This window comes from Gopherus evgoodei, chromosome 6 (genome assembly GCF_007399415.2).
Source record: "Gopherus evgoodei ecotype Sinaloan lineage chromosome 6, rGopEvg1_v1.p, whole genome shotgun sequence".
Lineage (NCBI taxonomy): Eukaryota > Metazoa > Chordata > Testudines > Testudinidae > Gopherus > Gopherus evgoodei.
Window position 1 is genome coordinate 86,964,574 of NC_044327.1, and position 24,050 is coordinate 86,988,623.

Consider the following 24,050-nt stretch of genomic DNA (forward strand, 5'->3'; position numbering starts at 1 on the left):
CAAAAAAGAACTGAAGTCTACTAAGCCTAAATACATTTTCCCCTAACCTCACTCCTGGAAATGGCTGAATACCCTTTTTAGCTTCCAAAAACAAAAAATCCACAACTCAGCCTGAAGCCAACATCTGGCCTGGAAACACGTCAGCCCAGATGGCCAAAGTCTGGCAAAATTATAAGGAACTGAAACCAGGGTCTTATAATAAGAAGGGTGGGGTACAATAGCTGGTTATGCCACTCCTCCTGCTGATAACAAATTACTTTCTAGCCATTGCCAGGCACTTGTGTGTTCTTCTCCTAGCTGGCTTTAAACTACCCATGTGTGTGTTTGCTCCTCAGTTAGGCAGCTGGAAACTCTCTCATGTTCCCCGACTAATGAGTTTGTTTAGAAGCGTGTTCTAACCAGTTCTGGGGAGTGCGAGCAGGAAGAGCTCTTCAGCTCGGCCCTCCCCTCCCCTCCCCTCCAGACAAGCAAGGAGAGCAGGGTACTTCGGCTTTAGGTGTAAACACTGCGCAGGTTCGGCAAACAGGCCGGTCTGGGGTTACTGGTTGGTCCTATCCCAGCGCAGGGAGCTGGACTCGGTGATTTAGCCAGGTCCCTTCCAGCTGTACTGCGCTGTGTATTATTAACTCACTCCCACGGGAGTGTCCCGTCCCTACCGTTGCGGGGGGGCTGGGTCCGGCTGTACACTGCACCTGTGGGGTGGGCGCAGCGCAGGGAATCTGCCCCCGGGAGTCTCGGGTCCCTGTATGGGGGCCTGGGGCTGTTGTTGGGATCGTCACTGCGCCCTGGCGCCGCCGCGACCTCTGTGAACTGGCCGCCCTGCCTCTGCCCCTCCCGCCCTGCGGCTCGCCGCCGCCCCCAGGCTTCCGAGGAGACGCGGGGCGGGGGCAGCGCCCGGGCACAGCGCGCCGCCTGCCCCGCCCTGCGCTCAAGGTCGCAGAAGGTGCCAGCCAGAGCCGGCCCAGGCACGTCCGAGCCGCCCGGCCCCAAGCCCGCAGCCAGCGCCGCCCATCGGCCCCTGGGCGCTGCCTCAGTTGCTTAAATAGCGGCTCCCGCCGCCTGGCCGCCCACCATGAGCCCGGCGCGCTGCCCTCGCCACACCGCCGCCGCCTCCTCCTCAGGTAAAAGCCGCCCCCCGCGGGCCGGGCCGCCGGCGGATCCCCCCACCCGGAGCAGCGGGAGCCCCGGGATCCGGCACCGCCGAGCTGTCTAGACTGGGGGCGGCGGAGGCCGGCGGGGATGGACGCATTAGAAGGGGGGAGCGGGGTCCGGACCCCCAAGGGAGGGGCTCACCCAGAGCAAACCGCCCCCGGTGGCACGGTGGGTGGGGAGAGTCTGAGTGTCTCCTTCCTGCGCCTCCGGGGACCCTGCGCTTGCGGCTTGTCTCCACCCCGCGGCGTCAGGTCAGTGCCGTTAGCAGGTGAGCAAGCGCGGCCCTAGCCGGCAACCTGCGGGCAGGCAGCGCTCCGACCTTTGCGGGTTAGCCCCGCCCCGCGTTTCTCCATGCGGCCGCCCGCTTCCACCAGCGGCTCTTCGTGCGGCGGACTGGGGCGGGGCTAAGCAGTGGTCCCGCCCTGGAGCCGCCCTCAGGGGCTGGGCCCTGACCCCCCTCAGATGCCACAAACCCAGGAAACTGCGGGGCTTGGGCTTGGGCTGAGATGTGGCAGATACTGGGCTCTGCTCCCAGGCGCACCATTCCCTCCCATGGACTCTGGAGCATGCAGCGCCGAGCTCCTGGGCTCCTGTCATGGACTCTGACTGTGGGGCTTCAGGCTCCACCTCTGGGCTTCGACCGCATGGCAGTGGGCTCCAGCCACAGGGCTTTGGGCTCTGGCCATGGGATCCAACCCCAGCCTTCCATCACCCCTGGCCCCCAGTGCATCCTTCAGCCCCAGGCCCCAATGTTCATTTTTCTGGCAGGGGGGTGCTCCTCCACCTCCAGGCTCAGCACCCACTCTGCCCCTTCCCTTAAGGCCCCACCTCTTCCTGTCTCCTTCTGCCCCTCTCCCCCAGCAGCTCCTGCCCTTCACCAAACAGCTGATCAGCGAGTGGCTGATGGGTGCTGAGCACCCACTATTTGTCTTCCATGGGTGCTCTAGCCCTGGAGCACCCATGGAGTTGGCACCTATGGTTTCAGCTGCATGCTCCATTCCCTGGCTGTGTGGTGGTGGGCACCTGGCTAGAGCCATTGGGCTCAGGCTCCAGCCTCCAGCTGTGCAACGGCAGGAGCCAGCCCCAGGCTACCACCTCATGCCCCCATTGCTCCTGTCCCCTGCTGTGACCTCTAGCCCCCATGCCTGACTGTATGGCTATAAGGTTCTGGTCCCTGGGCTCCCCCCCATCACTCTTGGCCCCCACTGCCTCCCCCAGTCTCTCCTCCAGTCCCCCAGGCACCCACTGCTTCGTCTAGCCATCATTCCTGGCCCCCAGCTGCCTCCCTACTCACTTCCCCATCCAGGGCTTAATTTGTCCCCCAGCTTGCCAGGGCTGAGTATGTCTGTTATGAGAAGTAATATTTGTATGTTTATTGATATCACTTTTCACTGCCTCTCAGCTAGCTAGCAAGTCTGCTGCTGTGGAAAGTGATATTAACAAACATACAAATACCACTTTTTACAGAAACAGACTTACTAGCTAGCAAGTCTAAAAAGAAAAAAAGAAACAACAAAAAAAGACAAGAACATGCAAAGCACCTTATTTGTTTCTATTCTGTCTAGGTCCAGTACAGAATATAAAGACAACTGTACATTATTTTTATTATTGAGTGGAAAAAAAAAGCCACATAAATTACAATGATTTGAGCATGTATATGTGCATATATATTTGTTTTTCCTACAATTAATTAGGTGTATTAGGAAAAAGTGTCAGAGCAGCCACAAGCAAGAGTTAAAGCAGCAAAGAGTCCAGTGGCACCTTATAGACTGACGTCTGTTAGTCTATAAGGTGCCACAGGACTCTTTGCTGCTTTTACAGATCCAGACTAACACGGCTACCCCTCTGATACTCAGCAAGAGTTAGTGGCCACACTCTGGGGCCACCAAAAATTTGTTGTGAGAACCACTGGCCTAGGCAATCCCTGTGTTCCTTTGATTCCATTCTCAGCAGTGTTGATTTGCCTTCTTGTTTATCACCACTTTCTCCTTTTAACTCCCTTTAATTTAAACTGCTCATATACCTGACAAGGTTCTAAATGAACATTATCAACTCAAGAAAGGAGCCTGAGTGTCACTGTGGACACTCAGTGAAGACATTGGCTCAATGTGCAGCTTCACTTTTAAAAAAGCAATCTAACTGTTAGGCTGCATGAGGAATGGGATGGAGCATTCATAGATTTCAAGACCAGAAAGCAGGGCCATAACCAGGGCAGGGCAAGGTGCAAAGTCAAATAGGGCAGAAAAATTATGAAAAAACAGTAGGGAGAGCAAATATGCTTGCTTGCCCCAGGTGCTAAAATGCCTACTTACAGCTCTGCCAGAAGGGACCATTATAATCATCTAGTCCAGGAGTTCTCAAACTGGGGGTGGGACCCCTCGGGATCGTGAGGTTATTACATGGGGGGTCGTGAGTTGTCAGCCTCCACCCCAAACCCCGCCTTGCCTCCAGCATTTATAATAGTGTTAAATATATAAAAAGGTGTTTTTAATTTATACGGGGTGGTTGCACTCAGAGGCTTGCTATGTGAAAGGGGCACCAGTACAAAAGTTTGAGAACCACTGATCTAGTCTGACCTTCTGTATAATGCAAGCCATAGAACATTCCCAGAATAATTCCTAGAACATATATCTCAGAAAAACATCCAATCTTGATTTAAAAATTATCAGTGAAGGCAAATCCATCACAATACTTGCCAAATTGTTTCAATGGTCTGAATTTCCCTAGCTTCAACTTTCAGCCATTGGATTTCTCTGCTAGATTGAAAAGGCCATTATTGAATATTTTAACTAATTGTTTTTGCTCATCATGTTATTCAAGATTTTAGAACTAGAGGATTTCATCTTCTCACACCTTTCCTCTTTTTTGTTTCTTTTCAACTTCCAACTGGTTTCTTAACTTTGAATGAACTTGTCATTGAATTGAACTACTTGAATAAACTGAATAAAATGTTCTCTCTACTCCTACAGAAGAGGTTACTGTTGTCAAAAGGTGATTTAACAAATTTTGGTTTCAGGTGCTTAGCTAGTAATTTCCACCAGATCAGTTATTTGTAGGGCTGTCAAGCGATTTAAAAAATTAATTGTGCCATTAAAAAAAATAGAATACCATTTATTTAAATATTTTTGGATGTTTTCTATATTTTCAAACATGTTGGTTTCAATTACAACACAGAATATAAAGTGTATAGTGCTCACTTCATATTTATTTTTGATTACAAGTGTTTGCACTGTCAAAAGACAAAAGAAATAATATTTTTCAATTTACCTAATACAAATACTGTAGTGCAATCTCTTTATCATAAAAGTTGAACTTACAAATATAGAATTACGTACAAAATAACTGCATTCAAAAATAGAACAATGCAAAATTTTAGAGCTTGCAAGTCCACTCACTCCTACTTCTTGTTCAACCAGTCGCTCAGACAAACAAGATTGTTTACATTTGCAGGAGATAATATTGCCCTCTTCTTGTTGACAATGTCACCTGAAATTGAGAACAGGCATTCTTATGATACTGTTGTAGCGCAAGATATTTACGTGCCAGATGCGCTAAAGATTCATATGTCCCTTCATGTTTCCACCACCATTCCAGGAGACATGCGTCCATGCTGATGATTGGTTCTGCTCGAAAATCATCCAAAGCACTGCACGCCAACGCATGTTCATTTTCATCATCTGAGTCAGATGCCACCACCAGAAGGTTCATTTTCTGTTTTGGTGGTTTGGGTTCTGTAGTTTCTGCATTGGAGTGTTGCTCTTTTAAGACTTCTGAAAGCATGCTCCCTACCTTGTCCCTCTCTGATTTTGGAAGGCACTTCAGATTCTTAAATCTTGGGTCGATCTATACAAATCTCACATTGGTACTTTGCGTTTTGTCAAATTTGCAGTGAAAGTTTTCTTAAAACGAACAACAACATGTGCTGGGTCATCATCTGAGACTGCTATGACATGAACTATATGGCAGAATGTGGGTAAAACAGAGCAGGGAATGTACAGTTCTTCCCCAAGAAGTTCAGTCACAAATTTAATTAATGCATTTTTTTTTAATGAGCATCATCAAGCATGGAAGCATGTCCTATGGAATGGTGGCTGAAGCATAAAGGAGCATACAAATGTTTACCATATCTGGCACGTAAATACCTTGCAATGCTGGCTACAAAAGTGCCATGCAAATACCTGTTCTCACTTTCTGGTGACATTGTAAATAAGAAGAGGACAGCATTATCTCCTGTAAATGTAAACAATCTTGTGTGTTTTAGCGATTGGCAGAACAAGAAGTAGGGCTGAGGGGACTTGTAGGCTCTGAAGTTTGACATTGTTTTGTTTTTGAGTGGAGCTATGTAACAAAACAAAAAATCTACATTTGTAAATTGCACTTTCTGGACCAAGAGATTGCACTACAGTACTTGTATGAGGTGAATTGAAAAAATACTATTTCTTCTGGTAATCATTTTTACAGTGCAAATATTTGTAATCAAAATGTACACTTTGATTTCAGTTACAACACAGAATACAAGATCTATATGAAATTGCGATTAATCTTTTTTGAGTTAATCACGTGAGTTAACTGTGATTAATTGACAGCCCGAATTGTTTGCCTTTCTTTAAAATTTGACAGCAAACGTACTGTTTAATATTTTTTGTATTTTAATTTAAATTAGTTTAATAGATTGTCAGTTTCAAATTTAACTTTAAATAGGTTAATATAAAAAAACAACCCTATATTTAATTTAAATAAAATCATCTGGGGTTTTTTTAATCACTGATTTTTTGTTATCTACCTTGCATTGTATGGATGACAAGTATCAGAGGGGTAGCCGTGTTAGTCTGGATCTGTAAAAGCAGCAAAGAATCCTGTGGCACCTTATAGACTAATTTACAGACCAAAACATCTGTTAGTCTATAAGGTGCCACAGGATTCTTTGCTGCTTTTATGGATGACAAGAATATCCAGAGTTAAAACTGTTAACTTGAACACATTTTGGAAGAAATGTGAAATGTCATGCTTCAAGGTTTAAACTAATCTAATTACTAGGGATTAGGAACAAACCTAAAAGGGGGAGGGGGCAGATTATCCCACATCTGCCTAATATGAGGATTCTTTTACCTTTCTCCAAAGGATCTGGTGCTGGCCCCTGTCAGAGACAAAATATTGGAATAAATGGACCAGAAGACTGATCTATCATGGCAATTCCTATGTTCTTGTCCCTCTACCCCAATCATGCTATTCTCTGGACAGAGAGAATAACTCTGAAAGTCTTATTCTGCAGTACTTGAAATGACTAGTTACCCCTCCCACTCTCCAAACCCCTCGATCTCAGCCTGGAGCACCCTCCTGCACCCCAAACCTTTCATCCCTAGCCCCACTCCAGAGCCTGCACACCCTCCTGCACCCCAATTCCAATTTTGTGAGAATTCATGGTTAGCCATACAATTTCTGTTGCCCGATGTGGCCCTCGGGTCGGAAAGTTTGCCCACCCTTCTACTATAGTGATGAGTATTACAGGAAAGCCCATGAGAAAATTAATAATTCTGTCTTTAAAGCAGTGCCACATGCTAAATGAGAATAAAACAAAATATTGAATAGCTGCTCATTCAGTGAACACTGTCAAGGGGTCACTGTGGAGGGGTCACTGTGGAGAAAAAATGTATGTGATCGTGTAATTAAATACTGTGTCCCAAAGCATACACCCTAGTAAACTGAATTAAGGTTGCACAGGCAACCATAATTCTGGTATTTCTAATTTTTAAGTGTTGACTTTGCAACTTTAATAATGTTCTTTTAATTTGGGGAGTTTTTGTGTGTAATAATCTTCAGGTTTTTTGTTGTTTTTTTTTCAAAAAAGCAAATTGAAAAAACATGTGGCCTATCTATCATGTGGTTTCCTGTTAACACCTCCATGGTACGTCAGCAGGGTTGGAACTTTTAGATCCACTGCACAGACCTCTGCCACTTGAGCTAATGGAACCACTGCTAGCAGTAATAAGTTGTCATCCTCTCTAGGTGGACCAGCACTAGAGGTGGGTGGGACACTTTGCCAGTGTGTTTCACAGGTTTTGCTGACAGCAGAGGAATGGCAAGACTCAGGAATCTTGGGTTCCATTTCAGATGTTGGAGAAGAGTGTGCTGTAGTGGGCATGGACACTTCTGCCCCATCCCCAGCAATCTATCCATGTCCTTTCATTGGCAATTTTTTGTTCCAGTCGCAGTCTCCATTCCTCAGGCTTCTCATCCCAGGCCCAGCCTGTCACAATTCACCATGTCACAGTTCTTGAATTAACTGCACCTATCACCCTCTCCTGGTCTCCATGAGGGGGCCCACTTAGGTCTGAGGCTAATAGCCATCACCTTTCTCAGGGTGGGATGCCCTAATGCTTTCCCTCTAGCCCAGGGTCTTAAGCTGCCAATTCTTTCAATTCCCTGTGATCACCAGGGCAGATCTGAGTTCAGTTCAGCACCTGCAGTTGTACTCTCTGAGGCAATGATAGGGGTAGCCAGTGATCAGCCAGCTCTCATTAAACCAAAGTACTATTTATTTAGAGAAAAATATTATAAAGAAAATACATCTTAAAACAATGACCAGCTAACATGCATGCCTGGCTAACCAGGCAGTCACCCATCTTTCATATGGACACTCTGGTAGGTTCTGAAATACTTTGGGCCTTCTCACAGGGTCTGATCCTGTTGGACACAGTCTCATGCCTGTCAGTTTCCAGATGGCATCTGTGTACCAGTCTCTCCGTAGGTTAGAGCCGTTCCTTAAAACAGTCCTTTGTATTTAGGCCTCTAGAACCAGGTTGAACCAGTATATGCGCTTCACCCTGAGGTGGTGCTGTGAAACTTCAAAAGGTACTTTACCTGCATTATTGCAATATTGGGGATTTGCATTGAGGATCTGCTGTTGTCTTTAGTTCCTGCAGGAAGCACCCCTTATTTGACCCATTTGGCCCTGAATACAATCAGGAGCCTGCCCATAAAGAGACATATATTATAAAGTTAACACAATAATCCTGTTTACATAGAATTGCATCTATCACACACCACTCCCAGTTTCTTTGTTCAATCTGTGTCCCACCTGCAGTCTCAGCCTCCTAGTCCATCCAGTTCCCTCCATCCTCTGGCTTCTGTCCAGCCACTCCCTGATCTGTCTTCCTTTCCCCCATGCCGACTTCCTTTTGTCTGCCACTGTTTCTCCTTCCTTCCCCGGTCTCTTCATCCAATCTTAGTCAGTCTACCTCCTCCCCACTGCCAGATCCTTGTCCCAGTTCTCTCCCTGCACACCAGCTCCTGGACCTTGTCAGATTTGGCCCCCCTCCTCTCCACTGATTGCTAGTCCTCAGGGCCAGCTCCAGGCACCAGCGCAGCAAGCAGATGCTTGGGGTGGCCAACGGAAAGGGGCGGCACGTCCAGGTCTTTGGCAGCGGGTCTCTCAGTCCCTCTCGGAGGGAAGGACCTGCCGCCGAAGGCTGAAGCCAATCGTGGCTTTTTTTTTTTCTTCCTCTGCCGCTTGGGGTGGCAGAAATGTTGAAGCCGACCCTGCTAGTCCTATATTCTTTGCCCAGCTAGTCCCAGTCTCCCTAGCTCCTCCTTCAATCTCCATCTCCTGCCTGTCCCTCTGACCAATCATTTCCCTCCCTGGCTCCCAGTCCCAATCTTTTTTCCCAACCTGTCCCACCTGTCTGGCCTTTGTCTCAATCTACTCTTTTTTCTCTCCCCACAGTCTAGCTGTTGTCCCTGCTGCATTTGAGTCAGACACCTTCCATGGTGCCTGGTGGACCCAGGGTGAAGCCAATCTTCCCCTGCAGCTGCAGTTCCTAGCTGCAGAGCAGGGTGGGACCAGGCTCTGGAACTGAGAGCAAGCTGTCACTCTTGTGCTCTCAATGCCCCTGCTGGGTGCAGGCACCTTGGAGGAAGAAGGTGACTGACGTTTCAGATGGCACTCAGTAAAAATGGCTTGATTTCCATATAGTCTTTGCATGTGGAAATGAGGCTAATCTCCAGTAAAGATGACTGCCATCTCCCTTTGCTTTTTATTGGGCTCAACAGGCTGTTCTCAGGGAAGATGGATACCTGGACCTAGGGTGACTAGACAGCAAGTGTGAAAAATCGGGACGGGGGTGGGGGGTAATAGGAGCCTATATAAGAAAAAGACCCAAAAATCGTGACCGTCCATATAAAATCAGGACATCTGGTCACCCTACCTGGACCTCTATGGTTAAAGTATGGGAGTAGAGAGGGAAATTGAGAGGGAAAAGGAGGGGAAACTGAGTCAGGTGAGACCTATGGGAGACTACAGAAGCGGAATGAGAGTGGGACCAGTGTGGGGATTAGTCACTGGGCTGACAGGGCCCGTGCCCAGGGTCCCTGGCCAATTGAGGGACCCCAGACAAATGGGTGCCCCTGCACCCCAACCTTGCTCCCCAGCAGAAGTAGGGGGGGATAACTTCAGGCAGAAGGGGTGGAGAGGGCCCCCCACTTGCTCTGGCCCAGGGCCCCACAAAAGCTTAATCGACCTCTAAGTGAGACAGGAAACTGGATGTGGTAGGGAGGAAAATAGAGCAGTGATAAGGAAGGTGTATGGAGAGAGTGGCTGGCTAGGATAAAAGGAGTTTCCCCTAGTGGAAGGCTCACACTGTGTGCGTTTTTAATGTTAAATTTTGAACCTGGAATAATCAAACACAAATTGGGGGCAGGCAATTTAAAGGTTTAAAAACTCAGAAGGCAGACAAAAAGCAATATATTTTTTAAATCTTGATTATTATTTTTTTGGGAATAATTAGAGGTGCCAGTTCTGATCGCAATTACTAATGAATAATATCATATTACATTGTGCATTTATATAGCACTTCACATTTTCAAAAAAGCACTAATCCTGGAGTTGGGTCTGCATGCATAGATTTTTGTGCTTATGCTGATCCCCTAACTTGGGAAGTATTAGCTAATGGGGGGACAGCAGTATTGTCAGCTTGTGTGATATTTTTTGTTTTGTTTTTGTTTTTAAAGTCCCAGCTCCCAAAGTCATATGATTTAATGAGAATCTCAGTTTTCATGATGGCGGGAGGTGGAAGTAAATTTCTAGCCCTTATGATCATGAAGAAAAGCTTGAAACTGTTAACTTTACAGGCTCAAAAACCAGAAGGAAAATAAAAAGTACCACAGTTTATTTTATTTTTTTTAAATGTTGATTTGGTGTGTGACTCATGATCTTTGAATGCATGGGGCTGGCACTAATGTGGAAGTTGTAATCTGTATGTGACATGCAGGAGTGATGTTAAGAGACTGGTCGCTATTTCCTGTCCCCAGTTAACTGACTTGGGTCAGGATTAACACCTCTGTCACAGGGCAGGAGTCAGTGTCCAGTGACTCTGTTTATTGTGGTGATAACCACATGCAAATAGCTATTAAAGGGAATGTTGTGTGCGTATTTGGTGTGTAGGGGATGCTGCATAGGCAAGTGAAATTCTATCAGGGTTCCGGTCATAACATCATCTTATCATGATTTAAATCACTAGTCAGGAAGACTCAATTTAATCATGGATTTCTATATAAAAGTACATTCTTGTTGGTTGGTATAACCTTAATACGTATTCTTCACAGCTCAGAGATAGATGTCGGTTTTATTTTTAGAAGGTATACACTATATATATTTTTAAGTGATTTATTTTGAAAACTTTTCAGATTAGTTTTATAGCTGTATCAGAAAATGAATTATTGTTTGGTTGTTTAATTTACCAAAGGTAATTGAAGCAGGTATTTATTAAGTCATTGGGAGGTGAACTATCTCCAATTCAACAGATTAATCACTAGTATTTAGAGGATTTTCTTGCCATGATGTATTAGGAGATCTCACTCTCCAGATTTCAACAGGGTCAGCAATAAAACAGCTATTTCCCTGCATTTTGTTCAAGGCTACAGAAATAGGCTTCACAGAACTCGGCATGTGTTCAATATTTCTCTTTTAGCCCAATGTTGAGAACTTTGACTGTGACAGTACCATCTATTTTTTCACAGTTTTGTTCACAAACTGTCATCAAATTGAGCACTGTATCAAGAACTGGCCTAAAATAGTCCACTACTGAGTTCCATCACATGTCTGGGGGAGAGTTAGCTTGGTTCCTCCCACTTTTTTCAGAGCAGCCACTGCAAAGTGGTTGTTACTGAAGTATTTTGCAATTTAAATAACATTAGCCTTTATTTCTGGAACACTGAAGTCTTTAGCTAGGAGGTGTGTCAAATGAGCACTGCAACCGTATGTTATTATCTTGGGATTCTCTTCTAAATTATTTCTTCTCATCTTGGATATGTTTGCAGCATTGTTTATGACCAAGCTGCATACTAGACATTTGAATTTTTTTTTCATGGTTTGTTATAGCTTTTACTGCTGCTACTTGTAAGTATTCTGCTGTGTGTGCTTTTCCATAGACTCATAGACTCATAGACTCTAGGACTGGAAGGGACCTCGAGAGGTCATCGAGTCCAGTCCCCTGCCCTCATGGCAGGACCAAATACTGTCTAGATCATCCCTAATAGACATTTATCTAACCTACTCTTAAATATCTCCAGCGATGGAGATTCCACAACTTCCCTAGGCAATCTATTCCAGTGTTTAACTACCCTGACAGTTAGGAACTTTTTCCTAATGTCCAGCCTAAATCTCCCTTGCTGCAGTTTAAGCCCATTGCTTCTTGTTCTATCATTGGAGGCTAAGGTGAACAAGTTTTCTCCCTCCTCCTGATGACACCCTTTTAGATACCTGAAAACTGATATCAGGTCCCCTCTCAGTCTTCTCTTTTCCAAACTAAACAAACCCAATTCCTTCAGCCTTCCTTCACAGGTCATGTTCTCAAGACCTTTAATCATTCTTGTTGCTCTTCTCTGGACCCTCTCCAATTTCTCCACATCTTTCTTGAAATGTGGTGCCCAGAACTGGACACAATACTCCAGTTGAGGCCTAACCAGCGCAGAGTAAAGCGGAAGAATGACTTCTCGTCTCTTGTTTACAACACACCTGTTAATTTCCTGATGTTTCTGTAAGGAAGACATTCCCTTCTTCTGTTGTCACATGAGCACATACAACAGAATCATTGTGGACATTGCTGCACCCATCAAGACTCAGGTTAAAAATTTCACCCTCTAGACCTTTTGCACACTGCTCAATTTCGCTTTCATACACTTTTATCCAGCAATTTGTCTGCAACATCTGCTCTGTGGATGGACTGTATCCTGGTCTTAATGACTGAACCATGTTAATAAAGTGTGGGTTCTCAATTGTGTGGAAAGGAGAGTTTGTTGCATAAACAAACGGGGCAATTTTTTCATCAATTACCTCTTTTTTTTTTTTTTTTTTTTTTTTTTTTTTAATCTGCTGCTTCTTATCACAAACTTATCTATGGTTTCAAGTATCAGAGGGTAGCCGTGTTAGTCTGGATCTGTAAAAGCAGCAAAGAATCCTGTGGCACCTTATAGACTAACAGACGTGCATTACATGCATCTGAGGAAGTGGGTATTCACCCACGAAAGCTCATGCTCCAAAACGTCTGTTAGTCTATAAGGTGCCACAGGATTCTTTGCTGCTTTTATCTATGGTTGTTTCTGGATGATGGAGAATTTTTTTTTCTTTTTGCTACATACTGTGGCTATGTGACATACATGATGTGGCTGCATCTAAAATGATAGTACCATAGAGTAACAACTATATATTTTGCTCAAGCATGAGAATTCAAGAATAGTCCAGAAGGAAGACAGGCAGTCCTTAGGAAAGAAGTATGAAATAAAAATAAGTTTACCAACCTGAAAATCCTGCATGTTTAGACATGTTCCTTTCATCATCTTCAGCACAGCTTCCTCCTGAGAAGGAACACTTCTCATGATGTTGTTTCATTTGGGAAACCAGGTCTTGCATTTCTTTGTTGCACTGTTTGTATTTTGCACTCATGCCTGTCTTACCCACAGGTAGAGGAGCTTCATTAAAATATTCCCAAACTGGGTCTTTTACGGCCTGCAGCCATTATAGGTTTTCCCTTCTAGTGAGAGAATGGTATGGTAGATCTCAAAGCAATGAAGGCTACACTCAGAAAGACCTCAAAGCTTCTGGAATATGCTGCTCAAATATTTTCACTTTAGTTTCTGCTGCCTATCCTTACCTGTCCACATTTATCTCCAGACTTTTTCTCCTTGTCCAGATCTATTCTGCCCCCAACAATCTTCTATTCATTGAACTTTTTGAAATTTTGCACTTTTAGAGAGAGGTAAGGGATTGACTCTGTGTACACAAATTTGCAGAGGGACAATAGGGTTGAGGTCTGCTATTTCTCACCGCTATATATATATATATATAATTTATTTATTTATTTATTTAAAAACATTTTTGCTGTTAACAAGCACGTTATCTTTGGAGACACAAATCCACAGTTTGAGAACTGCAAAACTAAGCATCTCTGATGGTATCTTCTAGACTGAGCACTGAGTCCTATTGAGCAGATAGAAAGATTAACCTAAATAATCTATACAGAAGCCCCTGGAACCCCATAAGATTGGGTCCCTAAACCATGAACTATTGGAACTCATTTACAAAACTTTTCTTAAACTTTACACGAATATATTGTCTCCTACTATAGAATTAGAATTTATAATCCCTATTCCATGAGGAGATATTATAGCTCAAAGATATATCTTTATCTTTAGATAATTTTTCCCCTCAAAAAGCCGATTTAAATGTAAAAAATCCAATTTTTTTAAAATCATTGATTTTTATCCAGCCTGCTTTCCCTTTACCCAACTACCTCCATCCCACCCTGCCAATTTTGTCTTAACAGTTTTTGGCCTGAAAATTTTCTCAAGCCAAAGGAGAATGTTGAAAGCAAACGTTCATGCATACACATGGAGCTGGTGGCATCTGAGCTGATGGAAATGCTGTCAGGCACGCAGTCAGCTGTGGGCATAATTCTTCTTTAAATACTCTTTTGGTGGGACTCTAAGTAGTAGAGCTTAATCATGCAATGTTTTTACCATTAAATTTTGGTGGTAGCATAAGTGAAATTAATCCTCCTTTGGATTTTGCAGCATAGAATCTGGTTCTTTGATCTTCAAAGCCGCAACAAACTGTTCTGAATGTTCCTTCTTTTGTGGTACTGAAAAAATTAAGAAAGTATGTACAAACTCCCTTTTTAAATGTGTGTGTTTCAACTTAATAGTGTAACAGCAAGATTAGTGCAGGAGAAGGAAACACTGTGGAGGAGTAGTCAAAACAAATTTATGGGCTCTTTAAGAGGTTCTAAATTAGAAAAAAAAATTCATTTCAAATTATTTCCTTTTGTCCTAACTTCACTTTATTCATTTCCATCTATTTTTTTCCACACAAAATAGAAAATAAAGTATTGTTTTATTGAAGGTTTCTCCCTGATTCCATTGCCCCACTACGATAATTGGTAATATAATAAGAGTACTTGTGGCACCTTAGAGACTAACAAATTTATTTCAGCATGAGCTACAGCTCACTTCTTCATATGCACAGAATGGAACACACAGACAGGAGATATTTATACATACAGAGAACATGAAAAGGTGGAAGGATGCATACCAACAGGAAGAGTCTAATCAATTGAGATGAGCTATCATCAGCAGGGGAAAAAAAAACTTTTGAAGTGATAATGGAGATGACCCATAGAAGGTGTGAGGAGAACTTAACATAGGGAAATAGATTCAATTAGTGTAATGACCAGCCATTCCCAGTCTTACTCAGACTCTGAATGGCTGGGTCATTACACTAATTGAATCTATTTCCCCATGTTAAGTTCTCCTCACACCTTCTATGAGTCATCTTAATTATCACTTCAAAAGTTTTCTTTTCCCCTGCTGATGATAGCTCATCTCAATTGATTAGACTCTTCCTGTTGGTATGCATCCTTCCACCTTTTCATGTTCTCTGTATGTATAAATATCTCCTGTCTGTGTGTTCCATTCTGTGCATATGAAGAAGTGAGCTGTAGCTCACGAAAGTTCATGCTGAAATAAATTTGTTAGTCTCTAAGGTGCCACAAGTACTCTTGTTCTTTCTGTGGATACAGACTAACACGGCTGCTACTCTGAAACCTGGTAATATAATGTGCTTCAGCAGAAAAATAGTTTGACATAGCATAGTCTGAAGTGCTAGTTAGCCATTTTTGTTATTGGTGAAGCTTGTGAGGTCCTATACTCAATTTGATGGCACTTCTCTGTTCGGATGTAATACAGTTACTTTAGAATACCACAGCCAATCAATTCCAAAATGTCAGGGAATATTTTAGGCATCACGGGGAAGAACTCTATTAATTTTGGGGGGAAATCAGAAGGGGAGAAATGGGGGACACACTGAGCCCCTGGCATTTGTTAGTAGAGCCACAGTTCCAAGCACCCATGTAAGTGTCTATAGATCAAACTGATTGATGGCATACATAAACATCTTCCAGCATAACAATGTCGCTGTTTCATCTCTGTTCATCCTCCCAATAGGGCTTAACATGTTGACACCCTGCATGATTTATCATTCAGACAGAAAAAAGAGAAATAATAATAGAGGCAGTTGTAATAATTGGACCTACAACTTTACCCGAACTGTGAGCTCAACTGTAAAAAGTAAGTGAAAATTCATAAGATGTCATAATAAATTATAACAACAAATATTGATGGGGGGGAGGTACTAAAGGGGAGCCAGACAGTTAATTAGTTGAAATGAAAAGGCATACTGATATAATTCAGACAGTTATGATCATGCTTGGTAAACAAGAAAAGCTTGGAACTAGAAACGAGTGAACCAAAATTGATTTGTCAGAAACTAGGCCTAATGGGTGGACAAAACAATGATGGAATGGGCTATTCTGCTCCTTTGCAGGTCCTTAAAGACGTTAGGGAGCCCCATTCTGCACCAAAACTCCCTCCTAGACCCTGCACTCCAAACCCCTGTCCCAGCCCTGAGCCTCCCCTGCACCCCAAATCCCACCCAGAGCCTGCATCCCAACCCCCATCCCATCCCTGGCCCCACCCCAAAGCCCACCCCTCCTGCTGGAGCTGAGCCCCCTCCCACAACCCAATCCCCTGCCCTAGCCCTGAGCCCACTCCTCCGCTCCAAACCCCTTGGGGCCCCATGAAATCTAATAGCTCCAGGCCTACAGGAGAGTTAATATGGTCCTGCCTGGGACCCCAGGCTTTTGTCATCCTGATCCTGAGAGGTCCTGATCTAACCAGGCCAGAGAGGGGGAGCCAGATAGGGTTCCCAATCATCCAGGATTGGCCTGGAGTCTCCCGGAATCGGTATAGATCTCCCAGTGACTATTGAAAGCAATCTGTGAGATTTTAATAGGATATTTTAAGAAAATGACATTACATCATGGTGAGGGTGGGGGGAGTCTCCAGGAATAGCCTCAGTCAGAGTTGGCAACTCTGGACCCAGTTGACATTGCCACTTCTACCCATTCCAGCTGAGCCCCAAGCACAATTTGGGATGGAATAGGATTGGATTTAACAACAGCAGCTTCAGCCCATCTCTGTTAATTTCTTCTCTTTTCCCCAAGAGGACAATTACTACTATCTTTAATACCACCTATGAGACTGTATTTCAAGTTCATTGCACACACTATTTGCTTGCATTCCTCTGTCCCCTACCCCCTTGTTTTTCCTTCTAAAAAGTCTCTTCAAGTAAAATGCAAGGATGGTTGCTAAAATGAAAGCTTTATTTAATACTTTATAGATCAAATGCTTTAACTGTTCTGCCTTCTTTTCTTTATCTTTTGATAAAAAATTAAAAGGATTTTGAATGGTGTGTTTGCCATAGTACTAAGCAGGCTGAGGTTTCTGTATGCCAAACCTGAATTTTTTTTCCAACAGAGTTTAATTTTGGACAGTGACTGGATTACATTAGCACTTTTAGCCTCTATGTTCCATCTAAACTAATATAACAGGGCACACAAAGTCCTTGCCATGGGGAATGAGGGAGTAGGAGACCCTGGGAAGGGGGGAAGTATGCAAATCCCTGGCCATGAGTTGAGGACAGAGTGGGAGAGAGACAGAGCCCCTATTGTGGTGGGGCAGGGGAGGAGTAACAAGGAATCCCTGAAATAAAAGGGGATGGGAGAGTGGCACATAGGGAACATGTAGGGCGGAACAGAGGAATGCAAGCCATGGTGTGTGACATTAACTCAGCCAACAGAAGCAACACAATGTGTGACACTACTGACCTCTTCCCCTCCCCTGTCCGCTCAGTATATTTAGTAACATAAGGAAAAGACCTTTAAAGTATGTTTTGCTTGGAGTTCTTTTGGATAAGTTTTTAGAACGTCACTTACTTTATACTTAGTTCAGATCATTAGCTCTGTTAGGGCCACTTTACACTTTTCCATTGATGTACAGTCGTATAGCTTATCATGAGACGATCGCCCCAGGATAGAGCTATCCTCAGTGGGCATAAAGCCAACATACGCTTCTAGGCCACATCTCCCTTCAACAGACTCAGGGACAGCGCTGGGCTGCTGGCAGGCAGGGGTGAAAGTAACATAAAGGACATACCAGTATACTGGAGTCCTGAGCAGGGGGCATGGCCTCAGCTGGAGGAGGCGTGGCCTCAACTGGAAGAGGCTGGGCCTTTGAATCCCCAGACCCTTTAAATCAAGATTTAAAGGGTCTGGGGCTGCAGTAGTGGCAGCTGAGTGCCCTGGGCCCTTTTAATCACCCATGCAGCTACATGCTGCAGAGGTGGCCGGGAGTCCTGGGGCTCGGGGCTGATTTAAAGGGCCAAGGGCTCCGGCCGCCACTACCTCAGCAGAGCCCTGGGCCCTTTAAGTCACCGACAGAGTCCCAAAGGCTCCCAGTTGCCGCCGCTACCCTCGGGCTCAGGGCTCTGTGTGGAGATTTAAAGGGCCCAGGTCTCCACTGCGGTAGTGGCGGCTGGGAGCTCTTGGCCCTTTAAATCACCGTTGGAGCCCCACTGCCGCTACCCCAGGGCTCCTGCAGTGGGGCTCAGGCGGCGATTTAAAGGGCCTGGGGCGACGACTGTCACTACTGTCCCGGACCCTTTAAATCACTGGCCTGGGGAAGCCGGTCCAGTACGGCATGGCGTACCGGCTCTTGCTGGCTTACTTTCACCTCTGCTGGCAGGCAGCACAATTTGGAGTGCTTGTGTGGCAGGACCAGTGTGGTTTCACAGCCTGTATAAGATGAAAGGAGTGCAATAGTGGCTTAAAGCCACTTGTTGCAACTCTCTTGGACTTGCACTGTGGGCTCCTCAGTCACCTCTGAAGATTCGGGCCTGAGCCTTATAAAATTATTTTGTTTGTAAAGTCTAGATTGTTATGAGTGTTTGAGGGAGGTGAGAGAAGAGAGAATTGGTTACTTGGTGGATTAGTGTGTGGCGGATTTTTATGGAGGAAAGGCATTGTATATTATAATTGCATTTGATACTATTTCTTATATGAGTGTGGTTTGGTTTGATTTGGATTTAACTAAAATTATCCTCTCATATTTAAGGCTGACACTTTCAAAAATATATTAGAGAATGGATTGCTGGAAATGATTTCTGTGTTGAAACTGCTGGGAGATGTTATTAGTTTGCCTGGACTTCTGTAGTGATGTTGATCCCTGTCATTCTTCATTGCCATTCACTAGAATCAATTTCTGGCTTTTTACTTTGTCTGGTAATATCTTTGTGTATTGCTCAACTAGTTCTAATAACTTATTTCAGTGAGGAAACGACATTCTTTAGAGTGTCTGCAAAGTGTGTGTAATGCAGTCTTCTTTCATTATGCCAAAGGTTTTCACAAAGGTTTGGGGCTTTTTACTTGTTTAGTTTTTGAAAGTACTGTAGTTTTAAGTTACTGAAGGTAGAAAGTTCTTCCCATGACCTAGCAAATCTACACCAAACTTCTCCAGTACAAGCCCTGCCATTCTTTGGCTAATTCATACTAAGAAAATGTTTGCAATTAATCTTTCCTTCATAATCTTTCCCTTTTATAATTAACTATTCTTCATAAAATTACATTTTAAAGGGTTTCTGAATATTGATGTGTGGAAACCAAACCCCTACTATGACCTATAAGAATCTTAATTCTAAATGCCACCATTGTAGGGTACGGCAGGACTCTTGGATAATAATCATGAAACAACATATGGAACAGTTATCAGTAACAGTTTTATTAGGGAAGGAAAGATTAGCAGAATCAAGAAAGATTATTAATAAAAATGAATCCAATTTGTATTACTCCAGCAATGTAATGGTCAGCTTCACCAATACTTATGTAGTACTAAAGCTACTCCTAACTAAGGGATCAAGGTCTTCAGTTTATAGTTCTGTCAAAAAGCCTTCTAATTTCTCTTCCTGTAAAGCTTTTCCCAAGTCCATTGCTATCCATAGGGAAGTCTCAAGCACTCCACATTACCACCAATAGGATCCTTGGCTAACAGTTGCTCAGACTGTTCTTAAAAAAGAGGTAGAGCACACTCAGAGTCATGAAAAAATACTTAAAAGACTTCATAATGACTGTTTACAAATTAACTGGCCAGTGTAATTATCAGCGGCTGCTGAACTTTGTTCCTCCCTGCAATAAGCTACAGACATAGCCCCTTCTCTCTTGAAGTTGCCTTACATTGGAAACATTCAAAGTCTCAGTCCCTTTGCTTTTCTTTGGTCTTATGCTTATCACATGTTTATGTTCATTCAATCAGGTGTGTGTGCATTGCATGCACACCAGCTGCAAGATTTTTCCCTTAACAGCATCCGTAGGGTCGGCCTGGGCACCCCCTGGAGCCATACCTTTATGGCGTTCAATATAGGGCCCTGCCGACCCCCTACCTTCTCAGTTTCTTCTTGCCCACTGCACCAACAGAGGAGTAGGAGGCTGGGTATTGGAATGGACATGAACAGCATATCTCGAAGAACAACAATTACTAGAAGGTGAGTAACTGTTTCTTCTTCTTCAAGTGCTTGTTCATGTCCATTCCAATCAGGTGACTCATAAGCCAAAGTTCAGAAAGTGGGGTCAGAGTCATCCACTGATTGGAGCACAGCTCTTCCAAAGTTTGCGTCGGCTCTGGCCTGTAGTGCATGGTGAAAGTGTGTACAGAGGACCATGTTGCTGCCCTGCAGATTTCCGGTGTCGGGACTTGTACCAGTAATGCTGCTGAAGAGGCCTGCGTCCTGGTGGAGTGCGCAATGATTGACGGAGTGGGCATCTTTGCTAAGTTGTAACACTCCTGAATGCATGAAACAATCCACAATGAGATACATTGCGATAAGACAGGGAGGCCTTTCATTCTATCTGTCACCACTATGAATAACTGGACAGACTTTCAGAACGGCTTCATTCTCTCAATATAGAAGGCTAGTGTCCTGCGGACATCCAATGAATGATGCCTCTGCTCCATGCCGCTGGAGTGCGGCATAGGGTAGAATACTGGGAGGAAGATGTCCTTGTTGATGTGAAACTGGGAGGCAGCCTTAGGGAGAAAAGCTGGGTGATGTCTGAGCTCAACCTTGTCCTTGTGGAATACAATGTAAGGGGGCTCTGATGTAAGAGCCCTGAGCTCCAACACTCTCCAACCTGAGGTTATCGCCACCAGAAACGCCACCTTGTATGAGAGATAAAGCAGGGAGAACGTTGCCAGTGGCTCAAATGGTGGACTAGCTCAGGGGTAGGCAACCTATGGCACGTGTGCCAAAGGCAACATGCAAGCTGATTTTCAATGGCACTCACACTGCCTAGGTCTTCCCACCAGTCCGGAGGGCTCTGCATTTTAATTTAATTTTATATGAAGCTCTTAAACATTTTTAAAATCTTATTTACTTTGCATACAACAATAGTTTAGTTATATATTATAGATTTATAGAAAGAGAACTTCTAAAAACATTCAAATGTATTACTGGCACGCGAAACCTTAGAGTGAATAAATGAAGACTCGGCATACCACTTCTGAAAGGTTGCCGACCCCTGGACTAGCTTAAGGTCCCAAGTCGGCATAGGTTGTTGTACTTGCAGGTAGAGTCTGTCGAGACCTTTAAGGAAATGGCTGACCACTGGATTCCTGAAAACTGAGTAGCCATCTGTGCCCAGATGGAAGGTGGAGATGGCGGCCAAGTGAACCCTTGTCCATGACAGGGACAGTGCCTGCTGCTTCAGATGGAGGAAGTAGTCCAGTATAAATGTCACCGAGGCGAGCGTTGGAGACTGACGGTGCTGCTCCAACCAGATGGAGAACCAGCTCCACTTGACAAGGTACGTCGCTCTTGTGGAAGGCTTTCAACTGCCAAGAAGAACTTGCCTGACTTGATCAGAGCAGGACTGCTCCACTGCGTTCAGCCATGGAGCTTCCATGCTGTGAGGTGAAGCGACTTGAGGTTCAGGTGGTGGAAGCAGCCGTGATCCTGCGTGATTAGGTCCAGGACAAGTGGTAGGGTGACTGGAGTTGCCACAGACATTTTCAGGAGCGATGTGAACCACTGCTGGTGTAGCCAGGCTGGACCTATCAATATCACTAGGGCTCGGTCCCTGTGGATCTTGAGGAGCACTTTGTGAATGAGAGGAACCAGTGGGAACGTGTATAGGAGACGGCCTCCCCATGGAAGTAGGGACCTATCTGCGATGGAACCTAGGCCGTGATTCAGGAAGGAGCAGAATAGCTGACATTTCCTGTTGCATCGTGTAGAAACTGGTCAATTTGGGGAAAGCCCCAGTGTTGGAAGATGGATCTCACTGTGTCCGGCAGGAGGGACCACTCATGGCCATAAAAAGAGTGTCTGAGACTGTCCACCAGCTCGTTCTGTATCCCAGGGAGATATGATATTTGCAGGTGTACTGAGTGCTCGACACAGAAGTCTCACACCATGAGGACTTCCTGACACAGGGGAGATGAGCGTGCCCCCCTGTTTGTTGATATAAAACATTGCCGTGGTGTTGTCCGTGAGGACTGATACACATCTCCCTGATATATGGACTCTGAAAGCCTGGCATGCCAGGCGCACCACTCTCAGTTCTCTGACATTGATATGCAGAGCGAGCTCTGCCTGAGACCAGAGGCCTTGTGACCTGAGGTCTCCAAAATGTGCCCCGCATCCCAGATCTGATGCATCTGTCTTTAATGAGAAGGATGGCTGGGGGCTGGTGAAGGGGACTCCCGCACATACTAACTGTGGGTCGAGCCACACCAGAGGGAGTCTAGTATTGGGTGAGGCAGGGTTACGATGCTGTTCAAAGCGTCCCGAGTTGGTCAATATACTGATGCTAGCCATGACTGGAGCAGGTGAAGCCTGAGTCTGGCATGCCGTACTACATAGGTACAAGCGGCCATATGCCCCAGAAATTTCAGGCAGTCCCTTGCTGTGGTGGTGAGGAACTGCCTGAAGCCTCATATGTTGTTGCCCACTGACCAAAATCTGGCTTCTGGGAGGTATACCCTGGCTCAAGTCGAGTCTAGCACTGCCCCTATAAACTGTAATCCTCTACACCAGAGGCAGTGTCGATTTGGCCTCATTTAGAAGGAGACCCAGTTCAACAAACATCCTTCTTATGAAGCCGACCTGCTCTTCCCCTTCAGGTCTGGAGTGGCCTTTGATCAGCCAGTCGTCGAGGTACAGGAACACCTGTACCTGCAACTTGTGCAGGAACGCCACGACAATTGCCATGCACTTGGTGAACACATGAGGTGCTGCTAACAGGCCAGATAGAAGGACAATAAACTGATAGTGGCTGTTGTTCACCACAAACCTGAGGTATCTTCTGTGGGGTGGAATTATCGCTATGTGAAAGTCCGCATCCTTCAAGTTTAGGGTGGCATACCGTCTCCTGGATCCAATGAGGGGATAATGGAGACCAAAGAGACCATGCAGAACCTGAGTTTCTTGATGAACTTGTTGAGTTCCTGCAGGTACAAGATGGGTCTGAGGCCACCCTTGGTTTTTGATATTAGGAAATACCAAGAGTAGAAGCCCTTGCCCCTTTGCTCCTGAGGAACCTCTTCCACTGCCCCTACCAAGAAGAGCGAGTGCACTTCCTGTATAAGAAGTTGTTTGTGAGAGGAGTCCCTGAAGAGGGATGGGGAAGGGGGTGGAAGGGCACAGAATTGGATAGAATATCCCCTGTCTACTGTGCAGAGCACCCAGAGGTCCGAGGTGATGTAGGACCATGCACAGTAGAAAGGGAATAGTCGGGATGAAAAGGTAAGAGAGGTGGATACAACTGCACTACTGGTGCACTGTCCGTGACCGCATCTTCAAAAGGGTGATCCGGGGCCAGGCGCTGGCGTGGGCTTGCGCGAGCCCTGGCCTGAGGAGGGGTGTTGCTTCCTTCTACTGCTCCTATTCCTCCTACAAGGCTGGTAGAACCTAGAGGGAGGTTGTGGCCAGAAGTGCCTACATTGGGTGGCAGGTGTATGGAGCCCCAAAGATCTAAGGATAGCCTTTGAGTCTTTTAGACTATGGAGTCTTTTATCTATCTTATTGGAGAAAATGGCCGAACCCTTGAAGGAGAGGTCCTGGATTGTTTGTTGGACGTCATGGAGCAAAACAGAGACCTGCAACCAGGAACCCTTTCTCATTACAACCCCCATTGCCATAGTACGTGAAGCTGCATCCGCTGCATCGAATGCCACCTGCAGGGAAACTCAGGAGACCAGATTTCCCTTCTCCACCAGCACAGAGAACTCTGTACAGGAGTCCTGAGGCAGTAGCTCTGCAAACTTGGCCATCACAAAACAGGTATCGTGCGTGTATCTTCTCACGGTGGCCTGTTGATTAGCAATGCGGAGCTGTAGTCCCTTAGTGGAATAGACCTTGCAGCCAAAAAGGTTGAATCTTTTTGCCTCTCTGTTTTTAGGGGAGGGTCCCTGGAAGCCCTGGCACTCTTGCTGATTGGCCACATCAACTATGAGGGAGTCGA

The 24,050-nt window shown here is 45.1% G+C and overlaps 1 protein-coding gene across 2 annotated transcripts in view; it reads left to right on the forward strand.

The window, feature by feature from the left end:
* Positions 1 to 1,036: 1,036 nt before the first annotated feature.
* Positions 1,037 to 24,050, forward strand: part of TMEM171 (transmembrane protein 171) — a 30,366-nt gene continuing 7,352 nt past the window's right edge. The window contains exons 1-2 of one of the 2 annotated variants that reach the window (XM_030566793.1): positions 1,071 to 1,121; positions 15,646 to 15,768. The gene's annotated coding sequence lies outside the window, so the exon portion shown is untranslated. Of the gene's footprint in view, positions 1,122 to 15,645; positions 15,769 to 24,050 lie in introns of both variants that reach the window. The other variant, XM_030566792.1, reaches the window with a different exon arrangement.